Source organism: Phyllostomus discolor, chromosome 3 (genome assembly GCF_004126475.2).
Source record: "Phyllostomus discolor isolate MPI-MPIP mPhyDis1 chromosome 3, mPhyDis1.pri.v3, whole genome shotgun sequence".
NCBI lineage: Eukaryota > Metazoa > Chordata > Mammalia > Chiroptera > Phyllostomidae > Phyllostomus > Phyllostomus discolor.
Window position 1 is genome coordinate 190,813,993 of NC_040905.2, and position 21,459 is coordinate 190,835,451.

The 21,459-nt window shown below is 41.0% G+C and overlaps 1 long non-coding RNA gene across 1 annotated transcript; it reads right to left on the minus strand.

Annotated features, from left to right (window-relative positions):
• Positions 1-1,041: 1,041 nt before the first annotated feature.
• Positions 1,042-10,463, minus strand: LOC118499750. Its single transcript, XR_004902280.1, has 2 exons — positions 7,196-10,463; positions 1,042-2,839 (listed from the first exon to the last, which is right to left on the minus strand). It is a non-coding gene; the product is annotated as an uncharacterized LOC118499750 (long non-coding RNA).
• Positions 10,464-21,459: the final 10,996 nt, after the last annotated feature.

Below are 21,459 nucleotides of genomic sequence, written 5' to 3' on the forward strand. Positions count from 1 at the left end.
TCTATTCAACTGCTAGAATTCTGGCGACAGTGTGGCAGAATAGTCTATATTGGACCAAGTCTCCTACCAATAACCATTATAAACTCTGGACAAATATATCTCTGTCTCTTTCTGCTTCTGCATTGAATGAATGCAGACAGAAACTGGAGCTGATACTGTCCTCTCAAGAATGGAAGCACGTGGGGTGAGACTGACATTTAACTGGCTTTTCTCCTCTGTGACAGGAGATAGAGTTAAGAAGTCTGAGGTTAGAGTTCAGGGCTGCTAGAAATTGGTGAGAATAGGGAAATGCATGAGAAGAGGAAACCACGGAAGGGACAGCCTCCAACTCTGCATGTGAACATGTGTAGAATGATGCTCTAATGAAGTTCGTACAAACAACGGAACGGAAAAGAAAAAAGATAAAAGAGTCGGAAGGCTAAAATAATGAACAGGAATTTCAGTATCTGCCTGGTAGCTGTCCCCAAACTGGGAGACACAGTTTGGAGTACAAGTCCTACATACTAAGAGAACTTAAATCTGGGGTTTGTCACTGATATGCCCAGAAAGGCCACATCTTACATCAGGCAGAACCACTCCCGGGACTAAAGTCTATGCCCTGGAGCTGAGAGAAAAACTGAAACACAGCCACTCTAACAAAACCAGAAACAAAGCCTCCACAGCATCAAACTATGTGCATCAGCAATTTAAATGCATGTGATAGCTAAATTAACGTTTTTTAGAGGAAAGTCACAGAATCCAAAGCCTCTACAAAATATCATTCAACGTACAGTCAAAACTACTGGGTGTGTGATGAGGCAGGAAACTGTGGCCTCTACTCAAAATAACCATCAGTCAGAATAAAATCTGCACGTATTAGAATGAGCAAACAAGAAGCTCAAAACAACTGTAATTAATACATTAAGTATTTACTAGGAAAAAAATGGATCTGATAAGTAAAGGTATAAGAAATTTCAAAAAATATATGAAAACTAAAAATGAGCCAAATGAATATCCTGGAACTGAAACATATCATATCTGAAAATAAGAAGGGCTTTCAGAAGAAAGGAATCAGTGACAACAGAAACTTCCAAACTTAAATACAGATTTCAAAAATAAAAATAAATTTAATGAGCAGGGCCTCAACAGCTTGTGGAATAATATTAAGAAGTCTAACATGTTTCAGTAATGGGAGTCCCAGAAATAAGAAAAAAAGAGATAATGAAACAAAACAAATATTGAAACAAAACAAATATTGAATATTTCCCTAACTTGATGAAAAACAACAATCAATAGGTCTGAGAAAGTCAGCCAATATCCAAGTAGGACACATTCAAGAGTCAACTAATCTTTTCAATTTAAGTTACTCATAGATCTTTAGACCAACAAGTTCGAAAATGATCTTGTGATATTTCTTTGACACTTCCCACCTTCAAACCTGCCTGATCTTTTCCCAATACATCTCATTTTAGTAAATGTACCACACTTCTGTATTGCTTTCCGGTGACCCCTAGAACAAGTTACCACAAACTTGGTGGCTTAAAACAACACAAATTAATTTTCTCACCGTTTTAGAAGCCAGAAGCCCACAAGGGATCTCACTAGGCCACAGTCAGGTGGCAGGGGTCTGCACTTCCTCCAGAGACCATCAATTTCCCTGCCTTTTCACCTTCTGGGACCTGCCTTTACTCTTTGGCTGGCGACCCCCACCTCTCATCTTCAGAACCAGTGCCTAGCATCCTAGCCCCTGACACTGCCCACGCCCCTCCATAGGTCATGTTTCCTTCTCTTTCATGTCAAGCCGCCCTCCAAAAAGGGCACAGGTGATTCCATTTAGGAATTACTCAGACAATACAGGGTAATCCTCCCTGTCTCAAGATCCTTGATCATATCTGCAAAGCCTCTTTTTGTCAAATAAGGTAACATTCGCTTGTCCCAAGGATGACCACCTGTGTGTCTGGGTGGCCATTGTTCAGCCAAGCACATCCTCTTGTATTGCTCCCCTCCAACTTTTATTTTTCATAAACAATTCTTTTTTAATTCTACCCGGACATACATCTTGACTCCATCACTTTATCTCTACTGCCAACCTTCTAATTCAAGATACCACTAATTATCATCCAAAGAATATCTGCTCTGGCTGAAACACACTTCTCCCAGATCTCCACATTATTATCTTCTTTTTAGTCTGCAGCTCAAATAGCTTCATTTTTAAAAAATATTTTTTAATTTAATCATCCCCAGAGGATACATTTTACTGATTTCAGAGAGAGAGAGAGGAAAGTGGGGCTTGGGTGGGTGGCAGAGAAAGAGAAAGAGAACATCAGTTGGTGGCCTCCCATATGTGTGCGCCTGGGGATCAGACCTACAACCTAGGTATGTGCCCTGAGTGGGGATCGAACCCACAACACTTTGGCGTACAGGACAATACTCCAACCATCTGAGCCATCAGGCCAGGGTATCAAATAACTTCACTTTTTAAGAAGGCTTTAAAAAAATATCTAAAGAACTCCATTTTACCCTTTCATCTCCTTCAAAGCACTTGCCACCCTTTAAAATCAACATATTCATTTGTTTCTTCTATCAATTAGGTTCAATCAGGAAAATAGAAATCCTTTTCTGACTTCTAACAGAAGGAACTGGTTACACTAGTATTAGAAAGCTGGAAGAGTGAAAATGAGGAAGGGCCGTAAAGAAACAAGGCAAAAGAAGAAACGTTGCCAGGAGATTAATGCTGCAGAAAGCGGAGACCTCCCCTAGGGTGAGAGAACACAGGGGAAGTGTCCTCACCAGAATTCAAGTGCACACTCACGTCAGGGGATGTCGTACAGCAAGGTCTGCAGCCGCTCATGGAAATAGCCTAGGAACAGAGAGAGAGGAAGAAAAAGAGTATCATGCTTCCTCATTTTCTATTTCTCTATAGAACACACATGCAAGTTTGCTACCTGCCAATGAATCGTGGGTGGGCCATATCTCATGAATGAATAGGGAATGAGGTAAACATGGTCTGCCCACAATAGCAAGTGAACAGTGTTCAAAAGCTCTTGATCCCCAACAATCAGCAGATTTGGAAAACTTTCTGAAAGCATCAGATGTTCTCTGTTTTTCACTCTCCGAATCTATCCATAACAATGGATTCCTCTGTTCTTAACACCATTTCAGATTGACATTTCCTGCGAACTCGTGCAAACAAATGCGGAGGTTTAAGCAGCATGAATACACTGGGGTGAATTTATCTTGTTTCCCAATAAACAAAAATTACGATGGCAAAACCAATCTGTAATGCTGCAGGGAGGGATCGGAATGAATCCTTCCCACCACCAGAAAGCTGTGCTCATTATAGCAGGAGCCCTATGCTTGGTCTCCATAGGGATCTTGACCTTTGAGGGAAGATGTTAAATAATTAGTATTACCATAGCAATGGGAGCTGAAAAGGGGCTGCCTTGGCAGATCCGCCTCCTGCACAAAGCAAGCAGCGAGCACACGTAGTGTAAGGACTTGTAGGATCAGCATTTTTGAAATGCCTAATATATGCCAAGAATTCTAAAAAATATGTATTTATTTAACTGAAAGAACATAAGATTAAAGAGCAGAACACCTCTAAGATACCAACTCCACCTTTTTAAAATCATGTGATTCTGGTAAATGTATTTAACCTCTCAGTTTTGGTTTTCCTAGGTGTAAAATAAAAGTAAGAAGAATAATCTCATATAGAAATTGTGAGGATGACTTAAGTAAACATGTGGAAAGTTGTTTGTAAAGTTGCTATATAAATATTTCCATTGAAAAATATAAACTGCTAATTAAATGTTTCTTTTTATAATGATTAGTATAAGCACATTAGGTGTTTGGCCAAACAAAATGGCAGTTGGTGGAAATTAAGAGGGAATTTTGAAGGTGTCTGCAAAACCGTGGCAATGACTGAATCCTCTCCTGCTACTCACAGCTCATCCCTGAAAATTCTACAGGGAGCTAGACATGGGCAAAAAGCCAATGGGAAGAAAATATGACTTTTTATTATTTGTGTGAGTACCTAATTAATGCAAATGCAAAATGTTGGCAAAGCTGAGTTGGAGGTCTGCAGTTCTTCACTTCCATTTGGTTAGTTGCAAATTTGGAATATTACTACCCACCGTCCAGCCACAGCATACAGGGACCTGACACACAGACCAGGATGCTTAGGTGGTATTGTGGAATAAATGAGAAGTGACAGGCATCTTCCCAAAAGTACTACAGAAGGGAAGAAGTGAAAGAAAACTAATGCTGATTCCTGATATTTATGACAGATTATTCCTGCCCATTTGCAAATGTGGGTAAATGTATAGACCAGAATTTGATGAGTAAGATCAGCAATTTCTTCTTTATGGGAATATAAGGGAGCTAGGACACAAGCGGAGGGAGAGAAAGTGAAATCCCCCCTGCCTATGACAGCTGGCATCCCTAGATGGCCCTTCCTGAGAGCTAGCCTGACTGTTACACCTACTGGGTCTTTTGGATAATTCACAGGGAATGATTCCACACTCATGCACCTCAAAGAGAAACTAGGTTAGCCAGTGTGACACGTCATTTTAGTGCCTCTGAGCTACAAATCTCTTCTTCATTGCCTGACCTGTGAAATGGGCTCTTCAATTATTTGAAGAGCCTGATCTGGGCTCTTCAATTATTTCTATTTTGCCACGTGAGACAATGCCAAGCTTTGTCAATAGAGAGTTCTGGAGAGACAATCAATGGAGGAAGGGGATCTTTTTCCCTGATGCTAGCGTGCTCCACTCCATGGTGTGCTGAGTGAGTGCAGCTTCCTCCGCACCTGGTTTCTGCAGTGCACATGTCGTCAGTCCTTGCTCCTGCAGCTCACATGGCACCTCCAGCACCCAGTTCCTGCATCGCTGTGGTGGTTTCTCTGACTACAGGATTCTACAGCCCAGCTGTCTTCTCTGACACCTCACTCCTGCAGTGCACAGTGGCCAAGAGCACCTTGTGTGACCAACAGCTTTCTCTGGCACTCTGGAACACCTCTGGCAAGACACTTCCCAGTGAATAGCTTTCCAGCAATTATAGAGGAAAAGTTTCCAGCAACTTGTGCTGGGGCAGCACCATAGCAACTTCTCTGCTATCAGTGACCATGACTTCTTCAACAAGGTCTGGGTCTCAGCCACTGCAGTGAGGGATGTCAGGGGTGAGACGCCCTGCTCTGTCATACCCTTAGAGGTTGTGAATCTGCCTTTTATCTGCCACTTCTATATCCTTACAGCTCTCTTTAATTCTTACTGGCTAATCCCTTGTTCCTCCAATCCCCTGTTATTGTTAATATCCTTTCTATTAAATTTATTAAAATCACTGCGTGGTGTCGGTCTCCTGATTGGACCCTGACTGATACAGCTTGGTTGGGTGGGCTAGGAACTACTCTAGAGAGCAGGGAATGAGCGTTTACTAAGCATCTTCTCTACACAAGGCCCGTGCTGAGTGCTTCATCCCCATTAACTCAATTTATCTTCACAACTACTCTTTCTTGCAGGATGCTGATATTGGCATCGTTTTACAACCGAGGACACTGAGGTTTAGAAAAATAGGTGACTTGTCAAGGTCCCTCAGGTATTAAGTCACAGGGTTTTGGAAGTAACCTCTTATTTATCTGGGAGAAAGGCTATGAAGCACATGCAGCAAAAAAAATTCCAAAATTCACTTGCAATACTCTTTCAGTTTACTTCCTTAGCACTAGATAATATCCTAGATACTTATTTATGGAACAATGGCCTTTCTCATTCTCATTGAAGTGGAAATTACATTCTTTAGTGCCAAGAGGAAGTTGGTCTCTATTAGAGTTGAAGCTCCGTTTCCCACTAACCTTTACCATCCCCCTTTGGCATGCCTCGAAGGACCCATTAGGGACAGCGTGAGTTGGGCTATCAATAGCTAACCTTCAGAGCGACCACAGCTCTGTTTCCCTTCTCGACCAATCTTCTTTTAACTCCAATTGATTTTTCAACATTTTCAGTTTCTGCGTGAGTCCCTGTTTCCTTGCACTCCTGTCTTCCTTTATAACATCACAAACTACTTTATATGCTTTGGCCCAGTGGGGTGATTTCTCAGAAAAAATAACTTGTTTTTCTTTCTCTAGTTCTCAAATCATCAGAGGAACCTAGTAGCAGGAAAGGGAATTGTGCAAAGTATTTGAGGGTCATAAATTACTCATTGGAAGGAAAATGATGGATCTGTTTTTCTATTCTCTGCATGTATTATGTGTTTTCTCAAGACCCAGCTCAAATATTTTATCCTATAAAGTTTCCCCTAAACATTCCCAGCATAGTTGGGTGGTCCCTAATTTATAACTTCTTCACGTATCCTTTCTCACCAACCAGTATAGGACCTTTATGGAACGTACCATCACTAAATGTTTGCCAAATGAATATTAAAGCTTGGTCTCCGTTTATCTGAATGAAAATTACATTCATAATGTCATAAATGTAATGGACTTGAAGGGGACTTAGATATCATTCTTCCCATTGCACAGACAAGCAAGTGAGAAGGGAAGTGCCCTGTCCAAAGACCTGCATTTGTGAAACTTCGGACTTACTGTCTTCTTTCCATGGTGCAACCTGTCTTTTTTTGATAACCAACAGCTGGAAATGGTTCATTGATCCTATCCTAAAGTGAGAATAAGTAGCTTCCTTTTCTTATTGTTACCTATTATACTTTTCCTTGGGTACCGATATTTATCAAGGTAATAAAAATAACCTAAAAGTCAATTAGTTACAGGGCTCATACATGGAGATATATACACACCATTTATATTATTTAAATTACTTACAGCCTTATTTCACATCTGATTTTTTGATATATAGCGACTGAAACAGGTTTCTTAAGCTCTTTTATTCTAATAGCAATTTTGTCAATTTTCTTAAACATTTAATGTATTTTATACACTACTTTTCTTCTTTTGTTATTGTAATAAAATGATTCCTTTAAACAGTAAAGAGTATTAAAATACATTTTTTCCTCTTCATAGATGGATTTCCCATATAAATCCTGCAATTTTTAAAGTACTTTGAGTGAATACTTGTTATTTCCCCACTTGAAGTCTGCTTTTCTACATCTCCTAATCCTATAAGTTCTTGTCAGCATGTTCAAAAATCCCCCATCCCATGAACCTTGGGGACATTATGCTAAGGAAGAAAAACCAGACACAAAAAGACAAATACTGTTTGATTTCACCTACGTGAGGCCCCTGGAGCAGCCAGCTTCCTAGAGACAGAACTCAGAGCGGAGGTTGGGAGATGCCAGAGATGGGGGAGGGGGAGTGGAGAGTTGTTTAATGGGTATAAAGTTTCCGTTTTGCAAAATGAAGAGTTCTAGAGATTGGATGCACAATATTATGACTATGTTTAACATGACTGAACAATACACTTAAAAGTAGTTAAGCTGGTAAATTTTGGGTTATATGTATTTTACCACAATTTTTGAAATAAGCAACTTCCCCATTTCAGTGTCTCTTCTCATGACTCCTCCATCCTGACTGCTCTCGTTCTTGTCTCTGGACCCCTAGTAATCATACCTCATTGCCCACTCCATTACAGATGGTCAAACCTCAGTTCCTTTCACAAAGGATGGTAGCATCTAAAGACAAGTGAAAACGATCTTTTTTTCTTGTATCCACCATAATCATAAGTCGGCATGGGAGTCTGAAAAAACAATTGCTGACAGAGATTAAACAAAACCAAAAGAGATGTTAAAATTCTTAGTGTCACAATAGAATTTGTATTCCACTTTACATTTTTTTTTATCACTGAGGCATAATTCACATATAACACTGTATTAGTTTCAGGGTTTAGGAGAAGACATTTTCATTAATGCCATCTGGCCAGCTGTTGATGGAAAATGGCTTCAGCCAAACTAATTGTGCATCCTGTCCAATGCAGTATATGTATAATCATATACCTACATAGTTTATATATGCAAGTATGCAAACAGTCCATTTCGAGATGCTGAATTGGATGATTCCTATTACTCCTTGGGAAGCTGCAATAAACTTCACATCTATGCAGGTGTCTGCCCTCAGTGGTCCCAGGGAGTAATGGTTTCTCCTCCTCGTCCACTTTACAAATCACATGTGAGTGGTTTTCACAGCACACTTTACATTTGAACCATATGGGGAAGAGCGTTCTAGGCGATGAATTTGCTGCTCGTCCTCTACTGTCATTAAAAAAGAACACATCTGAAGGGGCTCGTGGTGATGCATACTTGATAAAGGACAATTTAATCCAGTTGCACAGAACAAACACATTAAACAGCCTAAAATTTATCCTTTGCTTTGCAGCATCTCCCCCTTGTACCACTATACTTAACCCAGAGGGGTTTTTTGTTGTTGTTGTTTGTTTGTTTTCAAACACACAGGTACCTTATTATCTGGAGCTTCAGAAATACCAGCTCTGTCCCCAGTCACTGATGCAGCCACTTGGAATGCTTTTCTCAACAGTTCTTTCAATTGCCCACCCTTGCCTCGAGCATTAAAGAAGCCCGAAATCTTTCAAGACCCAGGGCACTGACACAGGCAGCTGCACATGTCCAGGAGTCTCCTGAAGCTGTGCCTGTGGCAGATACACTGGAACGTCACCCACAGCACTGCAGGCCTTCTGGCCCTTTTGGTCCACTGTAGTGGCACTGAGTCCCTCAGCATCTAATGGTGGAAACACAACTGACAATCCCCAGATTACTTTTGCAAGCCCACTGGACACTGACACCCTCTCTCAGTGAGGCAAACAGGCCCACTACGTGCCCAAAGGCAACCAGAATCATCCCAAAAGAAAGCTAAAAATACACACTCCCCACCCAGTGCTTTAGACAAACCAGTCTCATCCCTCACAATGACGCAGGGAGATAGAGCCCCTTCCGAGATGTGGGGTACACGGTGGCCTTGGTCATCCCACACTGCAGACTTGCAGTCTCCTCCGCGGTTTAGTTCTTGAGAACCCCTCTACCCCGGGCTATTTCTGACACATTTGAACCATCCCATTCTGCTACTACCCTGTTCAGAAACACTGACCTGTGTGACCTGTGTGACCTGTTAGTTGTTCAAACTTACCAGCTTCTCTCCAATAAAGCCCATGCACTGTCTCCCACCACAAGATTTATCAGCCGTTCCTGTTCAGGTGACAGTATACCCAGACCTGTCTAGGGAACGACTCATAATTGGTCTAGGAGAGTTACAGAAACCTCGTACATTTCCTCTAGCAGCTTGACCAGAGGAGGTACAAGTTCTGCCCAAGGACGTGAGGACAGTGAGCTAGGAGATATCCCAAGAGGTTATTCTCCCTGAAAAAAGACCCCCTTGCCTTTTCTTCCTTCCAGCTCTGGATTCTGTTACATGAGAACACAATGGCTGGACAGCCTAGGGGAGCTTGTTAAATGAAGGAATGAATGGTCCTTTGGAGATACCACGTGATTCCCATTGATTTGGTTGGTTTAATAATAATTTCCAACAACATTTGGTTGTAGGTAGTCAAGAGAAGATTCAGTTTCAAAATAATCCTTTTGCTTTCTCTCTGAAGAAACGAGTTAGAACTAGATTGAGATGGAATTTAAGTTCAATAAATGCAGAAAGCATGAGGGAGAGTTGTCACTTAAACCCAAGTTTTCTATCATAAACAGACAAATATGGCTTTAAATATATCACAGAAACCTGTAGCTTTTGTTTTTTCATCACCAATATTTACTTAATTAAAAAAATGAATACTCAGAGTATCCACATTTTAGTTCTCTCTTGCTCTCTCATCTTTAATATCGCCCTTAGAAAGATCTGAAAATTGGGGGAGGGGGAGAGAAGGCCGTTGTCAGGGCATAGGGAGATGCTGAAATAAAACGGCATTTCTGGACCCGTCAGAGCCAGAAGTATCTGAGGAATAAAAAGATACAAATTTAAAGATCAAGAGGTTTTTAAGACACTGAAACTAATCTATTTCATTCCTCAATGTTTTAGTCATTTAGCACTAGTAGTTTATGAAGTCATAGAAAACAAAGAAATCTTAAAAGACCTAGGTACTATCTCTAAGGGCTTTAGACCAAACTACTTAGCGATAACATCAATTCCCAGGTGTTGGGTATAGCTTCTTTCCAGTACCCTGCTATGGTTATGTGAATAAATTCAAACAAAACAGCCCCATGAAAGTACTGATTTAGAATTTGTTCCTATTTCAAAGGAAAATTTCACAGTATCACTTTCCTAAGTTACTGAGCTGCAGAGCATTTCATGTTGCCCGGTGGTTAACCTGTCTCCAGTTCTGTCATTTTCTGTCCAAACACATGAATTTTGCAGGTGCTTTGTGTAGCTCTGTTCCATGGGAGAGGAACTGGGCAGCTCTCAGTCACAGTTAGGCGGTTTGTTTGTGAATAGACAGCAATACCCGGGAAGAGAAGAAAGAAGAGAGCCTTAACTTCTGACATCTTTATCTGTATTTGTAGCTGTACTCATGTCTGCACTCTGGAATTCCAAAGCTATGGGGTTAGGGGGAAGAAGAAAAGAGAGGAGAATAACAAAATGCTATATAAAAGCACTGCAATTATCTTAACATTTCCATATGCAGATCTTTATGGACTCCAATGTCTTAAAATAAATTCTTTATCCATTTTGCTGTAATAATATACAGCCTCAAGATGATAAAATTGGTGGATAACTTGCTATAGTCATAGATATATGCAACAAGAAACAAGTGCAGAAATGTATTTGCATTAGGAATATCAATCTCAGAGTTCTTAAAGCAGATATGCTTTTTTCTTGACAAGTATCTGCAGAGATAACATTCATTCCAGGTACTAATACCAAGACCACTAGGGAAAGAGTCCTGGGACCAGAAGATGGAGAGTAAAATGTAGAGCTACTGCCATCTAGTGGTTAGTAATGGAAACATCAGGCACCTTTTCTCAGGTCTAACAGTAGTAATCGTTTTCACAAAGTAAATATTTTGCGATCTTACTTCACTGCTCCGTTTATGTATGGCTGGATTAAAACATTTAAAAAGAACTAACGTATGCTTATTTTATATAAGAACAAACTAAACTTCTAGCCATATCGAAATTTTCATTTTTTCATCAAACATTTATTGACTCTAGAGCCATGCTTTGTGCGAGGGATATAGAAATGCACCATCCTCAGAGCCCTGCTCCAAGTTGTGGTTTAAACATTATTCTGCGTCTCATGTGTGAAACCCAAGGGAATTTCTGGATCTCTCTCTCCCTTCATATGTGTGTGTATGTGTGTGTGTACATATATATAGGCACACACATAATATGCATATATGTAATACAGTACTAGGTAATGTGCACACTACAAACAATTTACCAAAACAGACATTGAACAAAGAATGTACTAAAAATAAATTAGACATTTTAACTGTTTTAGTTATGTTTATAAAATAAAACAAAAAATCTGTATTCAGGCTCTCGCTAAATTATTAATAACATTTTTAGCATTGTGTTGTGATGGAATATGCTTCATCCCTTAAATAAAATGTTGGCCTAATGCTTTATGTTTCAGAAGTGAAAGGTCTAGTCATGTTCACTTTATTTTGATTATTGGTTTTGACAACTGTCTTGGCTGCAGACATTTCTCAGAGGATCTGTCGATCTAGCAGAGGAGTTATATCATCACCAGCACTTCCTGCACTAGATTAATTTCTTAGTCCCATTTCACAAAATCTCTTGTTCACTGGTATAGTTAAAATTTAATAAAGTCTCCCTTCCCCAGATAGTTTTAAAGGAAGTCAGAAGAAATCTTACTTTAATATTTTAACCAAATGATTTTGAAATCACTGAAACTTTATTGGAAAGATCTTAAAATGGGTTAGAGAATTCTGTTGCAATATTTTTTTAGTGTTAGGATATGAGAAGTTTATGTCTGAGACGTATCATTTTTGACTCCATTTTGGTAAACATTGCCCAGCATCTATTTTTCAACATTCTATCTGCATAGCAGGATTCAAAATACAATGAAACAAAACAGAAAGAGCCACTCTCTCGCTCATTGTTAGAATGTCCCCTCTGCCTCCACAGGAGGCAGTCAGGGTCTGCCTTTCCTGAGGACCCGTTAGGTGGCGTTACACTGACAGCGGCTCGCCATCCCAGGGAAGGTCAGCCGATCTGGAGCCCCTGTCATTTAATGGAAAGAAAACTGTTCCTCTTTCAGGTTCTTTGCCACAAGACAACAAGGGAACTGTGTTGTACAAAACAAAAAATAAAAGGAACACATAAAAGAGATTTATATTGTCACAACTTGTCATTACCAGCTTCAGTAGCATAAAAATTCTACTCTTTGGGATACCGAACTCCCAGAAGGACACAGCAACCATACCCAAGCCACCTTGTGCGGCAATGCACTCGAACAAACGTGTGCACTGCCGCTGTCGGCCCCGTCAGCCCCACTGAGTTGTGGGATTTATATTCTCCCCTCAGGAAATAACTCACCCCTTAACTGACGCATGAACCAAGTGGGGAGGCCTCTGCCAATCCTACATACCTGTTGTTGAAGCTTTTTAGCCTGCTAGATAAAAATGAATGGAGGTGAAAGTTGTACCGTTTTCTTGCCACATACCACTTTGGAGACCCTTGGGGTGGGGGAGGCTGTGAAACCTTTTCAGGTTTTGATACTCCATCCTCAGCCCTGAGGGACAAGGAACTGTCAGGGGCCTTAATGTTGGTGGCAGTGGCAAAGGAGAAGCTGTTTTCTCTGGGGAAGTAGCTGCACCTGGGCCAGTCCCAAGGATGGCTGGCTGGTCGTGTGTGCTCCTTGGGAGCACATTCAAATCTTCCTGAGCTACTGGAAGCTGTTGTGGGTTGACGACTGGTTCAGGAGAGCACAGCCCCTCTCCAGAGCGGGGCCACTTACAGAGCAGGCAGTCCTTCAGGGTCCGCCCCCAGGCCTCTCTGGGGTGCCGCTTAGACTCCCCGCAGCTGGAGCTTCCTCATCGGGGCCTGCTTGGTGTTAGACACCTCATCTGGAAGAGGGGTCTGTGCTGGTTCAGGCTTCTGGGCCTGCTGAGCTGAGGTTCTACGGCAGAATGTGAAAAGAGGCCAGCACCTCAGGAGCATGAGCGAGTCTGACAGCTCGGGGTGTCCAGAAGAAAAAGAATCTGAGAGCGCTGAGGGCTGACTGTGCCATCCCAGAGCACCAGCAAGACTCGGGGAGAAGGTTTGGAGCAAAAGCTGCTCACCGGGGCTCTTGTCTGAATGTGGAAGTGAAATTCAGCCCTCGAACTCTGATGAGGATCCAGGCTAGGTTTTATTTCGTCTGCTTCTATGGTGGTGGATCAAAGCCAGCCAGATTATCTGCCTTAAGCAGGTTTAGTGGATAGGGGACTGTAGTTTCATTCCATGTCTGTTCCTAGCAGTGCTTTCCCTGGAACGAATGCAAGCAGAAACATATCACTCAGGTTTTTTTTAAAGAGGCTTATAGAATCAAATATTGGACGATAACTTTGTTTGTGGTAAAATAGTTGGTTATTGATTCAAATTATTAATGTACCCTCACAAAAGCATGACGTTTGTTCGATGTGAAGAGGACTAAAATGGCATGTTTTGATTTCTGATAGCTTTGACTGTGTAAAAAAGAGAAGTTGGAGAATCCTGATACAGGATGGGGAATGCCTCTCACGTATGTTGCCACTTCTCCATTCTGTGCCGGTGGCGGGCGTTGCTTTAAGTTGCACTCCCTAAGCTCTTTCCAGCAGGGCCAAGAAGAACCTTATTCTACAGTATACAAGTACATACGTTGTTACCTTGTTGACTTTTAAAAATATTTCACTATGAAAAATTTCTAACATACAGAAACAGAATAATATTATGAGCCCCCATGAACCCATCAGTCAATGTTAAAAATTACCCACATATTTCAAGTTGTTTCAACAATCCAGCTCCACCCCCCACACATGCATGTATATGCTTTCTTGTTGTTAAATAAAATTAAACCTGACTTCAAGTTTCCAGCTAGTAGCTGTCCAGAAAAGCAATTTTTTTGAGAATCCTTTCTGTCCCTGCCTTCATACAAAGGTGGTGACGGAGCTTCTGCAAAACCTTCTGTTCACAAAGCCTCTCCCGCCTCTGGGACATCCAGGAAGACCTGATGAACCTATCATCCGTTCCACACCGAACTTCAAAGTCCTGTGGCTCTGGAGTCAGGCACCTGAATGTTTGTCTATGATCCAGCGCTACTATCTAAGGTCCAGCCTAGTGAGCTTTTATGAAGTAGTCATTCCCTCTTGGGGTTTCTTCCTGCTTTCATGAATATTTCAGTGGATCATATGCTACATCGCCAATACACCACAAATTAGCAGGTTGCCATCCCCTTTAAAACTGATGAGATGGCCTGACTCTCTTGCTGCTTTTATCTACTTCTCACCCCGCTGGGGACTGGCTTCTCTTGCTTCTGCCTCATGATATCCACAGTGAACTTAAGCTTCCAGAAAGGCCTTAAAAAGGATTTTTTAAATCAGTAACTTTGGTGTGCTTAGAAATTACAGCCGAGGGAGGGGAATGACAAGTACTGGTTGCCTTTTTGGAATGAGGGAAGGAAAATACAAAGTATAAAACATAAACACTGCTCATTCTTTTTTTTTAATAGCTGGAAAAGCAAAACACGATTTAATATTTCAAAACATTATCTGTCATACCAGCTTTCCATGATTAAAAACAATGCTTCTGTAAGTGTACTTGTACTTGACCGCCGTGTCTGATGTATGTCTTATTTCCAGCCAGCCAATAATCAGCTCTTGCAGTCACATTGGCGACTTTTTGAAGATATCCATCATTCTGGAGGAACCAGCCAAGAAAAAGCTAGACCGATCGTGGGCAGCATCTGAGGCTCTGAGGTAGAGTAGGAAGATTTACAATCAGAAGAGAGTCCAGCCAGCTGCTAACTGTGTGAGTTGGCAAGCCACTTTGTAACTCTGAGCCTCAGGTTCCTTATAATATAACAATAATTACAGTGGTGATAATAAGAATTAATTCTGTAGTGTCATTGTAAGTATCAAATGAATGGATGTGTAAAAGTCACCTTTAAAAGAAAATCAGAATTCTAATGAATTTGGTGAACTTTAACGTTGTACTTCTTTAAATAGTCCCTAAAGTGTACTAAATAAATCTTTGGAAACCTCAGAGATGGTGGGATTTCTAATTCTAAATAGAGTCTTCTTATATTTCAGGGTATATTTAAAATGCACTGGGTTTTGGTGAGCACACACACATGGTCAGTATGCACAAGGAAGAGTGTTTGAACTGGTTGGGTTCCTGAGAGAGATAAGCTTTAAGATTCCTGCATTTATTCCTAGGACATTGTAATGGACTGAATGCTTGTTTTCCCCAAAATTCATGTATTGAACTCTACTGGTTAGAGTTCAGTGTGATAGTATTTGGAAGTAGGACCTTAGGGAGGTCATCAGATCATGCGGATGGAGCCCACATGAGTGAGATTAGTGCCCTTACAAGGAGAGGTCAGAGAGCTCACTCACTCTCTTCCTGCCATGTGAAATATGATGAGAAGTCAGCCGTCTGCAACCTGAAAGAGATTTCTCACCAGAACCCAACTAGTCTGGTACCTCAATCTCAGGCTTTCAGCCCCCAAAACTGTGAGAAATAAGTTTCTGTTGTTTATAAGCCACCCAGGGTGTGGCACTGCTGTAACAGCCCAAGCCAACTAAGCACACACTCTGCCATCGCCAAGTCATGACATGAGCTTATGAAGAAAGACCTTCTGTCATAATATTTACTGCATCAAAGCACTGGATAGAAGTAACGTCTTCCTTATAATGCTACCTCCTGAAATTGCTCTGTTAGACTCCAAGCTTCTAACAGTCAAAGGAAGGTCTTCAAGGGTGCTGACGACGAAGTTGAAATCAGAGAGACCTGGGTTCAAATTTGGGCTCTGACTCTTCTGAATTTGGGGCAAGTTATTTAAATTCTCTGAGCCTTGATTTATAAAATGGAGATTATACAATAATAGTCCCTAAGTGAAGGTTGCTATGAAAATTAAATGATAAAATATATCATTTTTATCATTTGATAAAATGATAAAGCCTTACACATACTTAATACTCAGTAAAAAAAAAGCCATTATCATTATTAGCACCTTAAACTACACATATAGATTTATTCGCTTAGCTCTCCAATTAGACTGAAAATCTGAAGGCAGAGGCCATGGCCTAGACCTTCTGAAGACCACTGAGACTCTCCCTCCCTGTGACAAAAAGAATATTCTACCCTACCTAAATTCTGAACAGTGTGAGAAATAAAACAAATAATAAAATCAAAGGCCAACCTGGCTGGTCTGGCTCAGTAGATTGAGCGCCAGCCTGTGAATAAAAGAGTCACTGGTTCTATTCCCAGTCAGAACACATTCCTGGGGTGTGGACTGGGTACCAGTAGGGGGCACTCGAAAGGCAACCACACATTGATGTTTCCCTATCTTTCTCCCTCCCTTCCCCTCTCTCTAAAAATAAATAAATAAAATCTTTTATTTTAAAAAGCATTCAGCAATTATAAAAAATTAGAGGTCAACATATTACCTACAATATCGATGAAACCAAGTTGAAAAATGCAGTTGGTGGAAGAGCCAACTGAACACAACTACCAAAACAACTCCAGAATGAGAAAAATGTAGCTACCCAACTCCAGGCAGCACTGGACTAGGGCAGCAGCGAAGCCCGACCAAATCATATGAGAGTGAAAGGACAGACAACTCACGCTGCCTGCAGGCAGGCTCACTTCCCAAGCCCAGCAGAGAAGTGGCTTCCAGAGTTTGGAGGTGAGATGGGAGGCACGTAAAAGCTGGGTGTCAGTCCTGTGGAAGACAGTGGGGTGGGCATGTTTTAAATAAAAAATCTAGAGCACTAACTGAACTGGGAGTAAATTTTCCATAGCAAGTGTTGGCATGTCTGTCAGACGCAGGACCTGAGCAGAAAATACTACGTGTTTAGCTAGAAGAACTACTGGTAAGAGGGCCCAGCAAGTCTCCAAGAAACAAAAAAATGGGCTCAATTAGGAGAGTAAGCATTTGGACATCTGCCAATGTCAGAGGGTATCAGTGCCAGATTGTGGCCGTGACCTACGGGCAAACCTTTCCCGTCCTTGCCTGTCTTTGTCCCCCTAGTCTCAGGATTCAAAAGGAAGCAGGGTGAGTAAAAGAGGAGGCGCAGGAGAGCAGGGACAGAAAGCGGTGCGGAAACCAGCATCAGCTGTCTTTCCCATTGCGGAGTGTCGAGCCTGCAGAAGGGCCAAGCTGGGGAGTGGAAGAGGCATTCACGTGGATGAGACGTTGAAGCTTTAGCATTAGCCTGGATCTCCTAACACAGGGAAATAAAACTGAGCGTCATTAACTAAACGATATGGGATATGCCTGACATTTTATCCAAGAATAAGAAGAAATGTCTCTAGACAGAAGGTTGAAAGGGTGAGTTAACTATAGAGACTGGTTTTTCCCATAAGCCACTTCCATGTACTTATTTTACATGGGAATTTAGAAGGCTGCCGTGAGAGGGTGTCTCTCGTTTTTGAGACTGTGATAGTTAAGAACTATGAGGGCAGAATGACCAAAAGCCATTTTTTTCCTGGAAATAAAGCCAAATTTGGGAAAGCAGAACCAAGAGATTGAAAAGGGAGAGAAAAAAGAGATTAATTTATTATTGCTAACATTGTCTGAATTCTTAATTCGGCCAGGCTTCATGTGGAACCTCCTCAAGGATTTCCTGTTTATGTGAGACAATGTACTCCTTTCTCTATTTAAGAAACGTCCAAGATTGTTTCCCTTTAATTAATGTCAGAATAATTCTAATAAAACATAATTATTTAGAAAAGTAATTAAAATCACAAGTACTACATATACTAAACTTAGATAAAATCACTGATATTTAAGTAAGTTCTTCAATCTTGTGCTATTCATATATAATAATGGATAACTTGTTCTGAACATGTATTATATGTCAATAACTGATCATTTAATTACTATAGCCAATGGAGTTGTTACTATTTAGTGTGACCCTCAGTTTATACAGAAACTGAGAGGTTAAGTAAGTTGTTGGTGGTCACACAGCTAGAAAGTAGTGGAGCTGGGATTCAGATCCAACTAGTGTGGCTCCAGAGTACGCTCTTCTCAATTCAGAGTCAAAAGAAAAGAGAGTAATTGTGCATATGATCAAATCATGCATTTCCCTCAATATGCTATGCAAAGAAATGACTTTATGCACATAAGAATGCAGATTGTTATAAAAGTATGCAAATGAGTGAAATGAGACATTGGATGAAACATTTCTAATAATGCCAGATCATTTTCAAGAGTATAAATGATTTACTTAAATTGTGTTTCTCACTGAAACAGGCAGAATCTTGAACAGTCTGAATCTAGGACACCATGCTAAAATGTCACAAATTTTCAAGTTAAGGATAAAGTATTAAAGTTTCCAAAGAAAATTAAACCATGTTGCAGATTGCCTGATGACTTTCACAATTTCACAATACCTGCTGGAGAATGAAATTGTTGGTATATAGTATTAGGCATGATTAATCCAAACCTGAAGGAATGCTTTACAGAGAGGAGTGGAACAGAGAGGAGACAGACATCCATTTATCATTATCTCCCCTGATGAGACATTTGACTTTGCGGCTTTTGAGATGATATTACCTGTAGTCACTGAAAAATCTGTCTATAAATTTTAGGTCCATTTTGAATCTGATTCTCCAAAAACAATCAAACAGGTATAGTGAAGACTATTGCCCACTCCTGATGACTAAAATTTAAATGAGAACATTCTACTTCGATTGAAAAAAGAATGAAAAAATACAGCAACTGAATATGACCCCAACTGGCAACTATAGCCATTTACTATTATACCAGATATAGAAATGTCAGTGAAAGATTTCAAATAATTTAATCTCTGTCAGTGACCTAAAACAATAATTGGAATGATCAATGTATAAATATATTGTTTTATTTGTATTATTGTTACCAGTTGACAGTCTGTTTGGAGTGCTGGGGAATCTCCCCTCTCAGCCAAGATGGTGGCAGGGGAGGTTCTTAGGCTGAGTGTGAGAAAAGCCAGCAAGATGTTGGATAGGGGAAAGCCTCTTTCGTCTTCCAGTACCAGACTGGGGGTGGGATCAGGGGAAGGCAGGCACATGTGCCACAGCAGTAAAGTGTCACAAGGGGAGGTTCTAGACCAGAGAGGCCTGTCAGGCTAGCCTAGGGAAGGAAGGGATTGGTTTGGAGGTGGGCCCACATGAAGCATGTGAAAATTTGGGAAGTTGATTGGTCCTATTGAGAAAGCACCTGGTTTGTCCCACATCCAAGGTAATATCATCCCAGGGGAACAGAGTCTTGCTTTCTCTTGATTGTGGTTCACTTGCTTGTGACCTGCACTCACAAGGCACACTCACCTGCTAAGGCCAAGTGACCCATGGCCTCCAGGAGGGAGTGTCTCACTCTCTCTGGCCCACTGGGTGATGCACTTGCCCGTATATTCACATGCTCTTTTGGTCAGAAACTGTGACTATGTGGTCCCAGCAGCCGCATGGTCCATGACCATGTGGGCTCCATACACAGGCTCCAGGAAGGACCTGAATTGGAGAGCAGCTGGGAGCAAGCCAAGTTACCTGGACCACTTAACAGCTGCCTGTGGACTCCAAAGGACTGTACTTTAAAGTGGGGCAGGAGCTCTGGGCACTGGCTTTTGTGTCAGCCTTGCTGAGGAGACGGGCTTTGAGACGAGGGTCCACCATCCTCCCCGATCATGTAGCACCTGAAAAAACCACTTTCCTTTGGAACCTGCACCAGTTTGGCTTTTGTGGCAACAGGCAGCTGTACCTGTTTCTTGTTCTTTTGATTTGGTCACATTATTGTTTTGAATTTTGATAATCTTTTAAAAATACACTTTAAATGGGTGGCCAAAAGGTTGAGAAACACTGTTGCATATAATTGCAGAAATTCCTGTGATTTTGAACAGCACACATGGTGGCATCTCCTGGCATTTTAGTGGAAGTTGTGGTCAAAGTCAGGAGAGACTACTTTCTCCCTCCCAAGGGGCCCCATTGTATAAAAGATTCTCTTTATAATCAGTGAGTGAAGATGTTCAGAACTTGGAGACAGACATCAGTCTGAGTGGTTTCTCAACAAAGTCCCTATTTTCTACTCAACATGAAATAGCAATCAGCTATTACCTACTCTGATTTCTCTGCATTCTGATGACGATTTTCTACTTTAAGTTTCAAAAGTCTGAGCAGAACTGGAGGACACGCTTCCTGATCAATCACACAGCTCCTGGCTGTCTTGTGAGGAGGTGGGTAAACAAGGTTCCTGGGCAGTCAAGTTACAAAAACACAAACTTGTCATTCCTTTCTTCCACGGGGTGACCCTCCTTCATTTATACCCAGTGACTGCAATGACATCATTCAGGATGCAGAGGTGGCTAATTCTTTCACTAATGAAGCTATTACAAAATAGCAATCATGCAAAAATGTTCATGATATAATGAAAGGAAGCTTAAACATGCTCTCATTTTATTTCTTACGTCTTTAATAAATGATCCCCAAGGAAGGAAACAAACTAAGCCTCACTGTGCAAGCCACTCAACATAATAGGTTAACCAGGTTTGTTTGCTCTCAGATGGAGGTTGCACCGTCACACGGCAAACAACCAAAAAACATTTTGACCCACTGCAGGCAGGTTTCAACCAGAGTCCCTGTGCAGCAAGGCACCTAAATCCCAGTGCCTGCTTTACGGCACAGAAGTTTCATTATTTATATCAAACTTAGTGTGTCTCAAGCAGAACACTTGATACATACACATTCTGGAGAGTTGGTAGTGATATGTTTCTTCCATTCCTTATACAGTGATTTCAATTTTCTTTTTCTTCCCTTTGACAGTATTGGCAGAGGTTTGCCAATAATATTGAAGTCCAAAGAACCAGCTCTTTGCTTTGTTAATATGTCTATTTTTTTCTTTTTCAGCTTTATTGATTTCTGCTCTTATCTTTATTACTTCCTCCCATTGCTTGCTCTGGGTTTATTTTGCTCTTCTTCTTCTAGATTATTAAAGTGGGTTACATTTTTTTGGAAACATTTCCTCTTTTCTAATGTGTGCATTTAATGCTATAAATTTCTCTCTCAGTATTGCTCTAGCTAGGTTCCACAATTTTTTATCCTAAAATATACATGTTATCAAATTTACCACATTAACTGCTTTTAGGAGTACAGTTCCATATCATTATTCACATTGTTCTGCAGCCATCGCCACCATCCATCACCAGAACTTTTCCATTTTCCTCAAACTGAAGTTCTGTTCCCATTAAACAAATAAATCCTCATTCCTCTCTCCCCTCAGCCCGTGAAAACCATCATTCTACTTTCTGTGTTCATGAATTTCATGATTCCTGCTGCCTCATATAAGTGGAATCACACAATATTCATCCTTTTGTGACTGGCTTATTTGACCTCATATGATGTCAAGGTTCG